The sequence below is a fragment of the Capsicum annuum genome, chromosome 1, assembly GCF_002878395.1.
Source record: "Capsicum annuum cultivar UCD-10X-F1 chromosome 1, UCD10Xv1.1, whole genome shotgun sequence".
Classification (NCBI taxonomy): Eukaryota; Viridiplantae; Streptophyta; class Magnoliopsida; order Solanales; family Solanaceae; genus Capsicum; species Capsicum annuum.
The window spans coordinates 58,160,240-58,174,841 of record NC_061111.1 but is presented as its reverse complement, the minus strand read 5'-3'; the positions used below and the strand labels follow the sequence as shown (position 1 = coordinate 58,174,841).

The 14,602-nt window shown below is 35.6% G+C and overlaps 1 long non-coding RNA gene across 1 annotated transcript; it reads left to right on the top strand.

The window, feature by feature from the left end:
* Positions 1–279: 279 nt before the first annotated feature.
* On the top strand, positions 280–2,590 carry LOC124886547. The gene is made up of 2 exons (XR_007043904.1): positions 280–1,434; positions 2,040–2,590. It is a non-coding gene; the product is annotated as an uncharacterized LOC124886547 (long non-coding RNA).
* The last annotated feature ends 12,012 nt before the right edge of the window (positions 2,591–14,602 follow it).

Genomic DNA, 14,602 nt, shown 5'->3' with positions numbered 1-14,602 from the left:
AAAAATCATGAGTCTGCCCATTAATCAAGATTGAATACCAATTATTAACCACAATTCTCTAGATGTTGTCCAAAATCTAACTATTAAATCCCATCTTCTCTAACACATTAATAAAAAATATCCATTCAATCTTATCATAAGCCTTTGCCATATCAAGCTTTATAACCACATTTGTTAGCTTTTCTCTTTTTCTAATATCAGTAATGATTTCTTATGCAAAGATGATATTGTCAGTGATACTTCTACCTTTCACAAAACCTGATTAGTTATGAGAAATAAGTTTAGGAAACAAACCTTCTATTCTATCATGAATGATTCTTGAGATCATTTTGTTCAAGAAATCACTCAAACTAATTGGTCTTAAATCAAAACAAGTTTGAATAATATCTTTTTTAGGGAATAAACCATATTAGCGTGTGTAATGACTTTAGGCAGAGTTTTGCCTTCAAAGAAGGCATGAACAACCCCAACTATATCCTGACCCACAATGTTCCAACAAGATTGATAGAAACGACAAGGGAATCCATCTGGCCCACAGACACAATCAGCATTTAATGTAAACACCACCTTTTTTATCTCTTCTTCAGCAGGTAACCTATTAAAAAATAATTATCTCCATTAGTGATTTTAGCAGAAATATGTTGTACCAGTAAATAATCAGTGTTGCTTTGATCTCCTAAAAATTGATTTTGAAAGAATCTAACAACCTCCTCAATTAGTTGTTCTTCCAATTTTGCCCAGTTTCCGTCACTTCTCTAAATCCTTTTCGGTGTTAGCCTCTTTCTTCTTCCGTTCATAAGACAATGAAAGAATTTTGAATTTTTGTCACCCTTTGTGAATCATTGAATACTAGCTTTTTTCCTCAAAAATGCTTCTTCACAGTGTAACTATTTTTTAATTTCTGCATGAGCTTTTAGCAAAATAATCCTGTTAGTTGTTATGGGGAACTCCTCAAATAGATCTTCTTTTATTCTCAGTATTTCCTCTCTAATAATAAGATATTTGAAGATATCTCCAAATTTTATTTACTTCCCTTAGAATGAGCTTGTTTTGTCTTCTTCTACTTCTATTTCAACTAATAAAACACGTCACCTATCTCTACTGCCACCCAGTTCAGTTTTATCACATCTAAAAATATCATCTTTATCATTCAAGAACCTGAGAAATCTGAATAGTTTGACAAACTATTGGCTTTAAGTACCATAAGTGATCAATAAAGGAGCATGGTCAGACCCAATCCTAGCTAAATGTTGTAAATCAGTATTACCAAACACATCTTGAAAATTATAATTTACCACTACTTTGTCTAATCTCTTGAAAATGCAAGCTTCATCAGCTCTTCTATTCCACCAAGTAAAAGGACTAACAGTGAAAGGAACATCAAATAATTCACAAGAATTAATGCAAAATCCTCATATTCTTGTGGGTACACAGGTAGTCCCCCAATCTTCTTCTCTTCACTCAATTACATTAAAATCTCCCCCAACTAGCCAAGGAGTTTGAATATCTTGTCCCAGATTGTAAATATCATTACAGAGCCTCAGTCTCTCCATGGCAGCACATTTAGCATACACTATAGTAGTGAGAAGCGTTTTCCATCATTAAATATGAGTTGTAGAGTTAATTGGTGATCTAAATCTGAAATTAGTTCCACCTGAATATGATCTTGTATGAAAACCCAAATCTGTGTATTTTGATTATAGTTAACATACTGCATACGCAGTATTCTCTTATATCTTGGAATTTGTCTGGTATCATGAAATGGTTCTATTAGTGCGATAAGACAAAATTTGTGATGTCTATAAATGAAAGGCATTTTGAGTTCTCACAGATCAAATATTCCAAATGAGAGCTTTATATTTCATTTGGTAGAGATTTTTCCCCGCTTCTTGTTACCATCCTTGATGACTTATTTTTTGTGCCTCCTTTATTTTGGCCTTTCTTCTCTTTCATATGTTGCTATACAGATATTCCTACTTTATTTCATGTTTTCATTAAGTCACTCTTATTTTTATCTTCTTTTTTATCTTCAATTGCAGGTTCAGCTTTAGGTATTGCATTGTTACATGTATTATTCTGAAGTACTTTATGAGACATTATCTCCTGCAACTCACGCATCGAGGATGAATTGAATGCCTTTGTTGTCAGAGATAATGATAACTCAGAGCTTTCACCTCTATCCAATGGCTTTTTTTTCACCTAAGATCATTTAAAATAGTTCATGATATCTAGCTTCAACTAATTCCTTCATCTACAAGAGTTCTTAATCCACTTCATGGCTAACCAAAGATACATCATCCATAATCTATTGATTTTTGTTTGAAGATGTGGTTCTTGGAAACTCTATCAAGTTACATTTGTTACCCCTAGTGTGATGCTCCTTCATTATACCTTTTTGATTATCATTCTTCAGTTTGTCATTTGAATTAGACAATGCTAAAGCTAGTTGTTGATCTTTCTGTTGGGACTTACCTTGTTGATATTCTTGTTCATTTTGTGGAGCAAATTCATATTCCGCTTCTTCCTTATTTTGATAAGTTTCTACTGTGCTGAATTCTTTTATATGATGATTGGCAAATGCCTTGAGGATTTATTCTTTGGTGGAAGAGTGATATTACGCCTGAGTAGACTTTTGTTTCATACTTTCATTCATATGTTGTTAATGTACGTTTTGCCGGCATGCTGCATCTTTTTTTTTCACCTCAGACGTGTTCTCATTAATTTTATCTATCAAAATCTTTGTATTAACTTATTTTTCTGGTGTGCTTGACCCTTTACTATTTGTTGCTTTAGAAATATCTCCTTGTGAATGAATTTGTGTTTTATCTACACCATACTGACTTTTCTTATCTATATTCCTTTGTTAAACCTCTGTAACTTTCTCCTCATCCGCTAGTGCAGTAAAAACATTGCTAATGTTAGTTGTTTTGGTTGGAGAAACTGCTTTATCATTAAACTGAACAGGTGCATTCTTATCATATACAAACCTCCTATGTGTAGGATTCCATTGCCTTCTCTAGAACTTACTGTTGTCCCTTCAAACCTCTGTGGTCGCTTTATTATCCATCTTCTTTTCATGATTTTCCTCAGAAACACTAGGTTTCTTATCTTTCAATTCTAGATGCAACATTCTATAATTTTGTTCATCATGCCCTTGAATTTTTCACCCCCTACAATACTTAGGGATTATACCATATTGGATTTTAATCCATTCCACTCTTGACTCATTAGTGGTTGGATTGATAATTTCCATCTCCACAAACTTTGGAAATTATAATAATAGATCAATTTGCACCTAAATTGACACGACCCAAAACAGGGCTATGTCGTATGGGCACCTCAATCCCACATGAACCGGAGTTTGCCCGATAACCCATCACAATCATCACATCAATCACATGGCTCGGGTGGATCCCAACCATATAATGAGATAGAAGAAAACACTACAAGTCTTAACTTAAACATGTCTAAATGCTTCATTAGATTCATCACACTAACCAATATTCCCAAGTCCACAGTCATCGACAATACCTCTATACAAACCAAAGTTTAGAAATGTATATGTCGTGACAATCCCCCGACAATAGCCAAACCAGTCAAAACAAGACTAAGTCTAAAGATAGGAAACCAAGAAAGAATGTCTTCTGAAGTAAGGAAGCTCACCACTCCTAAGTCAATGCACGAACCGCTTCGATTGCCTAATCACTGTGTAGAAAGAGAAGAAGATACTCTGGCCCCTATGTTACATGGGGACATAGCATTCGGAGACGGTTAGCGGTTAGAACGTTAGTATGTAACTCAATGATAAGAATAAAATAGCATCATCATTCAATAACAAGTTAATATATATATCATATACAACCACATTCATAACCTTATCCATACATATAGACACATCACATGCTAACCAAGGGACAAGTCTTATCAACACTTTGGAAGCACTCATTCGTCATAAATGCAATGAAGGACTCCAAACTTCCACACTTATAGATTCAAAAAAATTTCATTAGGAATAGGACTTTAACTATATTCATATATCATCAAGTAAAGAACTCTAACCACATACACATCCATTTAAGTGAGGGACTCTAACCACTCACACACATTCATATAAGTGAGGGACTCTAACCACTTACTTGTTCACACATTAGGAAAGGGACGCTAACCTCATGCCACATTAGATAGGGGACTCTAACCCCAAGTTAATTTATTTGGCAAGGCACTTCGATCCCATGAGATCTCATTATGCAAGGGACTTTAACCACAAGCGATCTCATTAAGCAAGGGACTTTAACCTCAAGCCATTACATCTATCATTAGTCGATATTGGGACTCCAACCCTTTGTCCATGCATCCATTTACATTCAATTCCACACATAAGGACTTTAACCCATTTAGCCAATTCAACACCATACACGATCACATGGTCCTCATGGGAGCCTTCATTGCTCAACCATTTTAATAGGCAAATGCCTTAATTCAACTCATCATACAATTCAAACTATGGTCCTCAAGACCCTTACGGGCCATTCACACTTCATTAGCAATTTATACCATAATTTAGTTCAACACACAATTCAAGTTCATTTTCATGTTAGGGACTTTAACCCCCTTCTTATTCATCAAATCATCAAGGTCATAAGTTACATAATACATGGATCACTTTACCTTCACAATATCATTTATCAAGAATCCATACATATTGGGCCATTGACCTAGTTCAAAGCATCATCATCATGTAACTAGACATCTCACTTAGACATTTTCACAAACACCTTGTGTACGTGCCTTTACCAAGGCTAATTTTATGGTAGATATTATCAAGACTAGGGTTACTCAATACCCACATGTTATACCACATACAACAAGCATTCATGTGTGCAAACTACCATCAATAACATGTATAAACATAAGTCTAAGCAAAAATCATAATTATTCATCATTAAGCAACAAAACCCTTTTCATATGATTTCAAAACCAACATGTACACTTACTAATCCAAGTGTGAAATACATGGGTTTAGAGTTATTTAGCAAGGGTAAGAGGTACATTCTTTAAACAAGATGAATCACCAAGAATATTGACTCCCTTTTGCCTCTTAATGACCACTCTTGAAACTCTAGCCTCCAATTTTTCAAAGATAAGCTTGAGAGAGTATTTAGGGTATTTGATTCATCAAAATGGATGTTTATGAGGCTAAACACACTTATATAATGAGAGGGTTTAGGGTTTTATACATGGTAAATAACCACAAGGCCCTTAGTTAAAAGATGAAAATTGACCCCGTCCAAGGGAACGACTCACTTAAGTAGTCGTACCCGAGGGTACGAGTGGTACCCTGACTCGTACCTAGGTTTCTCCTAGGTCACACACACTGTTAAGGATACGACCATGCATAACCCTAACTCGTATGCTCCACTCGTAACAAAATTAGTCTATTCCAAGCTAAGACCTTACCCCATACGAGTTACCTAGGTACGACTCATATCCTTAGGTACGATTGAGGGGAGGTTCACTTGTACCTAGGATAATGAGTGACCCTCACCACACTTCCTAGAGTAAGATAAGGGAGGATAAGAAGGATACGGCTCGTATCCAAGGGGTACGACTCAAGCCCCTAGTCGTACCCACCCCAGTGACACCGAAAGATGAAGTTTTTCAATGGTTCTAAGTCTAGGTATTTCATTAATCCTAGCACAACTAGGTATCATCTTATTAATAGTAGTTGAATCTAGCTAAAGAGTTTTACCGACTGCTGAGGCAATATAAAACAGTTATTCCTTCACAAAGAAAGTAGGCTTCAAATCCAGAAAAGATATCATGCCAATATTTGAGTAGTCTCCTCCTTTACTTTAAATTTAGCATCATAAATTAGGAGTCGCTTCGGATAGAAAATGCCTTCTTTATCCAAAAAATAGTATACATTCTTGGATAACATGTTAACAAAGTCCTTTTCTCTATCAAACCTAATCAAGATATGTCTATTCATCAATAGGCTGATAGTTGCAATATCCCTTAACTTTGCATTGTTTGGTATTTTAGACCGATGTTCATTCATTTCAGACCAACCATAAGAGAACTTACTAACTACCGCATATCGGAATTTCTCCATAATATTCATTCTATTAACCTCATCTTCAGTCCGTTGTCCGTTGCACTCTGGGAATTTCATTATTGTATGACAACTTCTTCACAGGAATTGGTTCAATTATTTGTACAAAAAGATGATTATCTATAGGAGCTTTAAATGATGAGACAAAATTGCCTGTTGCAACCATGTTAGGCAAAATATTAGGCTCGGTAGGCAAACTAGGATTTGATGACTCAATTTTTGACAGGAAAAGAGGAGGAAAATCTATTGAAGATTAAAGTGAGGTGGACTGGTCAGCGATAGAAATAGGCTGACCAGCGGCCATGGTGGCCATTTGCAGTGGCTTAGTGGTTTATCTTAGGTAAGCATCTATCATGAGGGTTCTGCGGTGTCTTATTTTAAAGAAAGATAAATATCTTTTGTGTTAATTAATAATAATATGCCTATCATCATCATTAATCCTATTTTTGAATTTGGCCCTGATTTTTCTCTTTAAGCATATATAACAAAGGCTTAAGTCATCTGTAACCCCTTAAAAGTTGTCTACATAATTCACTTAGATGCTTCAACTTGACTTTGTACCTATTGAATACTTCAATTATTAAAAATAATTACCTATTAAAACACCTTTGGCTGATAATACACATCTAAGACACACGTGAAGTCAAGAAAATTTATTTACGATCCAATCAAAAAATGACATGTCGACAAATAAAAAAATAAAAATCTTTGGCATTGTCTTCTCCAAGGTAATATTTTCTCCAAATCTCCAACTCCACACCACCTAATACTGTGCATTTTCTCTCCGGGAAAATCCCCTGGCCACGTCCACATTAATCCTATATCTCATTCTTTCTTCTTCATTTATTCTTCCTACTATCGTTTTGTCATCACCAATGTCGTTGTCGTTGCTATCTTTTTGGGGAGATATATATATATATACATACATACATATATATATATATATACATACATATATATATATATTTATATATTATAAAATTAGATAATAAATTAGAAATATATTTCTCTCACGATTTATTTTTTAATAACTTTTCTTGGATCCACATTCAAAATGTCATCATTTAATTTTTCTCTTTACTGTGTCACTGTGAGTGTACTTCACTCATTTTATAATTTTAGCTGATTGTTAAAAAAGTATTTAAATAGTTTAAAATTAAAGCAATAGAGGTGTTCAATAAATACAAGATCGAGTTAGAATGTCCAAATAAATTATGCAAACAATTTTAAGGGGCTACATATAACTTATCTCTATAGAAAAAAACACATTCAAAAGATAAATGGTCAGTACTTTCTAGGTAGCTTCCACATAAGATGCATGTTATATATTGAGTCATACCCATCCTTGAAAGCCTTTTCCTAGTTAATAGTCTCCCATGCATAGTGATCCAAAACATGAAGCTATACTTTGGAATGGTTTTCCTATTCCATACTACTCTTCATTATGGCCATTACAGTCCAACCTCTCTTCTTCACTAGTATCCTTTAGGGATCATCTCATAGTATGCATTAGAGAACCTAATAATACATGAAGTAAACATCATGATTTTATTTAGTTATTTGTTTGGTGATATCCATCTTTGTGTAACTAATAGGGGTCGTTTTTGTAGAGTGTATAGTGATAATAAAAAATATGGTATATTAGTAAAGCTTGTGCTAGCTATGCTTGCATTAGTTATGTTTGTATGTTTCTTATGTAGTGTTTGGTTTGATGTATTAAAAATAACATGACTTGCATAATTTTTGAAAAAAAATACAAAAATCTCCGCCATATTTATGTTGGCAATTATTTCATTCCAAAGCAGGTACATGGAAAGATGACTTCGCTTTTTAGACAACAACTCACGCGGAGATATGGTAAAATACTATATACTTCTTTTGTGAATTGAGCTTATCACTAATGATTTTTGTGTGATAAATTGTCGAGAGCATCCGAAAGGATGAAAATCTCAAATAAAAACCGCAGGTGCGGATGACTCCAAAAAGGACACAACACAATGTGGAACTCTTTCTCAGCAGCAAAACGGGACATAGTCTAGAGAGGAATGTCAAACTCTCTAGACACGAGCTAAATGATGATCACCACCACCATCCAACCATGCCTCTATTATAAGGCATGTGGGTATTTATGGATAATATGGTCTCACCTTTACCTCTGGGATGTTTTCTTAACTCATATCGAGGGGAACTTTCTCGTCCTTTTAAATTCGGGTGGCAACACACTTAGAATTTTGGAAATTATGTCCGGGTAAGTTCTTACCTATGGATTTGAAGAGCTCCATGTTCATGGTTAAGAGGTTACAAGCCTCTTTTCTGCAACTCGATTGACAGGTCACCCATTTTGAGCCAAAGATCGTCTGAAATAAAAGACTATCTTTTCTACCGGTTGTGTCGAACTACAAGCAGTCTGATTCCCTAAGTCTTGGGGATATGTAGGTAGGGATCTATGTAGAAAACTCGACTACATACCAACCTCCCCCCTAATCCCTTTATCCCCCAGTTTCTCGATTTTATCAAAAACTCTAAAATCGAGATAACTTGTGAATCTTTTGAAAATCATGCTCAAAATCAAGCGTTATGAACTACAAGTTGCCTGAATTCACATGAAACCTGAGATATGTAGGAAACCTGATACCGAGGTTCGGCCATAACTCCATGAAACTCGTGCGTAAAACCAACCTCTCTTAGATACGAATTTGTGGTCGGACAAAAATTAGGAACGTCAAACTCCCTTTGCCTAGGATTACTTGCATCTATCCTACCCAAAGGGAGGGGGCAGTTGTTGACACCGAATTTTTGCTCTCCACAACTACGTTTAATCTCGAGTTTCTTCGATTTTCAAATAAAATTACAATAATTATTTTTTCCAAATAAACCCATTTTTAAAATATGCATTTGGGTTAAATTTGTCATTTAAGTGATAATTATATATTTTCGTATTTGAATATACGGGATTGTATAAATGATGTCATTTAAATGAACATTTTCATCAAAATTGGACTTTAAATTAAGGATTATTTGGAAAATAAATATAAATTATTAAAATCTTGATTTAAATATAATTTATTCTAAAAAAATAATTTATTTGGATAAATATGCATTTAATTTTATCAAATCAAGAACTCCGGGATTAAGCAAGGTGTTAATTCGTATCGAATTTCAATTCGATTTAGTCAATTTATTAAATTTGACGCTAATTAAAACCAAATTGGCCCCAATTGTAATACAATTGACCAATTAGTATTTAATCTGGCTAGAATTTAAATTTGATTGCCTAAATTGTAATCCAAAATCAAAATCCTAATTCTCGAAACCCTTCTACTCAGGTGACCCAAATTAAAGCCCATCCACCAGTAGCCCATTTATTTTTAACCCAAAACAGCCCAAATAATAACAGCCTCAACCGACCCAATTATTGTCTTAGGCCCATTTATCTATTCAATTTTAATGGCCCAACTCCAATTTAAAATCAGCACCCACCATTTAAAACCTGACCTGGCCCACCATCAACAAATCCCCCTTATACTCCTCATCATCAGCAACATCAATGAAAAATGGCAATATCAAAACAAACTTATCAATCCCAAATCACGTCAGCATCACAATCTAACAATAAACGGCTCTGAATCATGACAACAACATCATGATCCATCAACCATGTTCAACGATGATACCCGACCCCAGCCCGTTCCTTTTTCACTGTTGTCACGCGTTTCGCACATTCGTAGGATGGGAAACTCCTTGAATATTCTAGAACAGCCTAATCTTCTAAAAGATCGATGAGGTGTCTCCCCCGACATCCATAATCCGCAAATCTTGGGATGAACGTACAAATCTGGTACATATTTGGCAATTTTTCATTGGGTCTAAGGAAGAATTCATTTCTCCCATTTTCTATTGGTCCACCAAACCCAAAATTGGTACCGATGGAAGATGAAATCCAGGCTGTAGAGGGGGTTCCAGTTTGAATTTCAAAATGGATCCTTCTTTCAAATCCCTAACGGATCCCTAATAGGGTCTTCTATATAAGGTTCATCGCGTCACTGTTGGTTGGAAGAAAAAAAGGGGTCAAAAATTCGGGGGCTTCTTCTCTTTTTAGGTAGGGAAAATCAGGTGGTGTTCGGAAATTTTTGGAGGTTCAGAAATTTTTCTTTCTTTTCTTTAAAGAGTTTGAAAGTTTAGGCTGAAAACTGGAGATTTTGAAATTTCTTAAGTTCGAAGGTTAGAAGTAATTTTTGGTGAAACTGAAAGGAAATTCGAGAGTTCTAAATTCAAGTTGAATTTTTATAGTTGAAAGTGGTTTTCAAAATCTCTAAGAGGAAAAAGCAAAGAGATGCTCAGTTGGTAGTCGACGTCGTGAGATTCCAATAGTGACAAGTTTGCTGATAGCTCATCCTTCCATTTACTGCCACAAAACAGGTAACTCCCCGTTCTATCAAATTTCGTTCATTTCTACTTTATAGCGATATTGCTTGCTGAGTTGTCTGTTGTTGGAAGTCTTGAAGACTGTAGGTTGCTGTCTTAGCAAAAAAAAAACATTATTGATTGATTTTTGATCAAATACTCTCATGTTTGTGTAACCACTTAAGGTTTGTGCATCTGACCTCATTAAAGTGTCGTGACTTAATAGTCTTCAGGTTGATAATATGTGGTTTTAGCTGACTTTATGTCAAATTTCATATTTTGATGGTTTTCATTTTCAGATTAATGGTATTCGGTTGTAACTGACTTTACAGTAAAGTTGCATGTTTTGACGGTTTTTGGACTGAAGGTATCTTGTTATAGTAGATTCCTATGTTAAAGTTTGGTGTTTGGTTAGTTTCAGTTCAACGGTGCGTTGGTTTTGTAGTTGAGGATTTTTGCTTTGATCTTATTCAATAGTTCGAACTAAGGGTGTTTTGTACGTATTTGATGTCATCTCATTTGTCGTCATTAGTTGATGTTATTGAACTGGAAGTGTCATTAACCGAACTTCCTCTTGAGTCTTTGGCTTCTTCTATGACAAAGAACTCGAGGATACGTCTGATAAAAGTAGTGAATCCCATGATTCCTCGATGATCATTTTGATTGTTAAACTCATTTTGAGTTTGTTAAAAGAGGACGACGTTGATATTTGTGCCCATCCATCTCCCTTTTGGATTTATTTTGTCTCTTAAACTCGTTGCCAATATGTGGCTGGGATAGGGAGACGCATGTGCTGGTTGCAATTTTGGAGTAAGTCTCTTTAAAGAAAATAGTCCAATTTTGTTTTCTTTATGGGAATGGAGTGTCACAGTTTTTGGTTTCTTTGAATATCTGCTGATTGAATGAAATTTGTGTTTATACGTCCACCTCGCTTCTTTTCGTGTTCACTCTGTCTCTTGACTAGGACAGGGGAAGGCTAGGTTTATGCACGCAATTCCCAAAACAACTTGCAAATCATTTTCTCTTTATCTCTACTAACTCGTTAACATCACATAGTCTTGGTATCGATCGGTTTATCTGAAGTGAATGGCTGCATTCTGCTTTTAGTATTGGGAACGTTAATAGTTTCTTGGTTCAAGTGAGAATTTCTTTTCTTCCATTGATTGGTTTGTCTTGTATATTGTACGACGTAAAAGAATAGAATTGAAACAGATTTGTGTTAGTTCATCTGTAGTGTAAATTTATCTGTTTTTAGAAGATACCTTCAACTCTTCGGTCTGGTATTATGGTTAAACACTTTGATGGGCAGTTGATGAAATTTCCTTAGCCTCCGTGTGTTTCTTTTCATTGATAAGTTTGTGAAGTTGTTTGTTTGTCACAAAGGGAATTGGTTAGGGTTTACTATTAACGTACGATCCTCTAATAAATATTGCAACATTTAATAGCATAGAAGATAAAACCAACATCATATCTTACTCTCAATTAAATAACTAATATATTAGGTCAGGAAGAGTGCCTTTTCTTTTACTGGAATCCTTTCATTCATATACACGCCTCCATGCAAAGTTAGTAGGGTGTAATATATCGTGTTCCCTTCAATATTTATGTTAAAAATTTAAAATCATTAGATACGAGTGTTTGTTCAGTGAGCTTGCACCTAATCTTTCATTTTATGCTCGGGTATGGGGTAGTGATTTCAGAATTTCCTTTGTTGTTGGAATAATTTGTTTCTATGAACATATATTAATTCCTATACTTTTCTTTTCTTCGCATGAATACGCTCTGGAGTTCAAGCGTACTCATTCCCCTTACATTCCTTAATGGGCCAGTGAGGCCCATCATCATTGAGTCAAGCCCGAAGTTCTAAGCTCAAAAGTGATCTTATGGCACATACACGTGTGGAGTTGGAAAAGAAGAATAGATTAATGTCCCATTCTTGAAGTGGCGATGAGACCCGTGTCTTCTTTATATTTATTTATTTTTCATCATTATTGATTTATTTTTGTCATATTTATTTATTCCTTCGATTATTTATTTGGGCCTTGAAGCCAAAGTTGTATCTTAATACAGGTGGAGCAATACTCGAGCCAAAGGCTCAAAAGCTAGACTAGTACGGTGAAATGGATCGAAGGCCCAATTAGACTAGGACAGGTTTTCTTGGTTTGGGCTAATGGCCTAAATCCCTAATTTCCTCCCCTTCCCCTCTTATTTATGTTTGTTTGCCTTACGTGTTTTGTGAACCTAGTTAAATCTTTAGTCAAGTCGCTAAAACACTAGTTTTGCATAAACACAAAAATATTGCTAAAATCGATTTTCTTTTTCAAAAATCAACTTCTCAATGTTAATCAAAGTCGTTTTCAAACAGTCCGGATAACCGCAAGTTAGTGGACGTTTTAGGTGCCTAACACCTTACTAAAACGTTAATGGGAACCACTTACTCGGAATCTCTAACTTAAAATGATTTTTCTGTTTTGGATCGTTTGAAGTAAAATAAAAAGGGTTCTTAATTCCTTTTCAAAATTAAGTGGCGACTCTCTCAAAAGTCAAAATTTCTCCGCAAAACAGAAATGGCGAATCTGTTGGGGACCTAACTAGGTTCTAACCAAATGTTTTATTTCGTCTTTGATTAACTGTTTATGTGTTTGTGTGTTTTGATTATGTAAAGTTTAATTATCGCATCTCATGGCATTTCCTGCATCTTATAAACTGTTTTGGGGTTTCGTGGATGTCCCGGCCCTTGTTGTTCAATTCCAAAATATATTGGAAATACGAACAGCTTATCAGCATGTGAGTCATCTGAAGTTGTTCGTATTTTCAAACTCGAGTTTTCCGCTTGAGAACCAGTGTTCAAGCCCACTCTAGACACTGAGGGTAGAACGAAACCAAAGCCTTATTTTAGGCATGTGCCTAGGACGACCCAATATCCGAGCGGGGTATTGGGCCTATTAGAAAACCTTCCTTATGTATATTTGACCCCGAGTCAATCACAGACAAACCATGCTTATGTGTTGCAGAAATATATGCTTGTCTAAATTTAATCCGTTATCCTTTGGGGTCGGGGAAAGGCTTATTTTGTCTTCTTTTATGTAGAGATGGCTCAATTGCATTCTCGTGAAAAGTTCAAGATGGTCACCAAACCCGACGATTACCTAAAACAGTGGTGGGACTACATGGGCACAGAAGAGATAAAGATTGTTAGAACACATACTGGCATCTTTCTTCTTTGATCGAAATGGACGCTTGGCCCGAAATGATCCATGTACTAACAAATTTTTGGGATGATCAGAACATGGTATTTCGCTTCGGGGATATTGAATTGACCCCCACCATTGAAGAGGTATTGATTTGCTATGAGAGTACAGAAATGTGTTTTAAGAGAAAGGAGACACTGGATAAGAATATTTTAGTCCCGGATGTATGGGATCATCAAAAGATCAAGGAAGCATTTTTAACTAATAACGACACCTGTCTAGGAGAACGGGATGGAGAAAATATCACTTTTTGTGAGTTGTACCGTCGGTTCGGAAGATTCAACTCTTTTCACAAATTTGGGCATAAATTAGAGTCGGAAGCAAAATGGAAGGAAATAAGAGCTTTTGCATTCGCGGTAAGCCTACTTGGAACCATGGTGTTCCCGCAGGGGGGAAATGGCACAATTCATCCGAGGGTTGTCACGGTGACCCATGCACTCTTCTTTGGAATGGAATATAATTCTAAAAAAGTATTCCACAACTTAGCCCCCATGATTGTCGCCGACATATATCGCGCTTTGGGAAGATGTCAAGTCAAGAATCATTTCTTTCAAGGCTGCAACCTTATATTACAATGGTGGATGGTGATGCATTTGGTGAAAAATCCTAGAACCGCACAACCTGATCACAAAACAAGGAGAAATCTATTAGAATCGCACAACATTTGGTTATTTTTACACAAGTTCAAAAGGGAAGCATCCCACGAATTTTGGTTTAAGACTCTTGGACAATTAAGAGATGGCGATGTCCAATGGTCCCTTAACTATCTTTGTTCAGGGAAATACATCATTCGAGAGGGCGAATGGCCTTTTTTAGTGCTCCCGGGTCTCAGGGG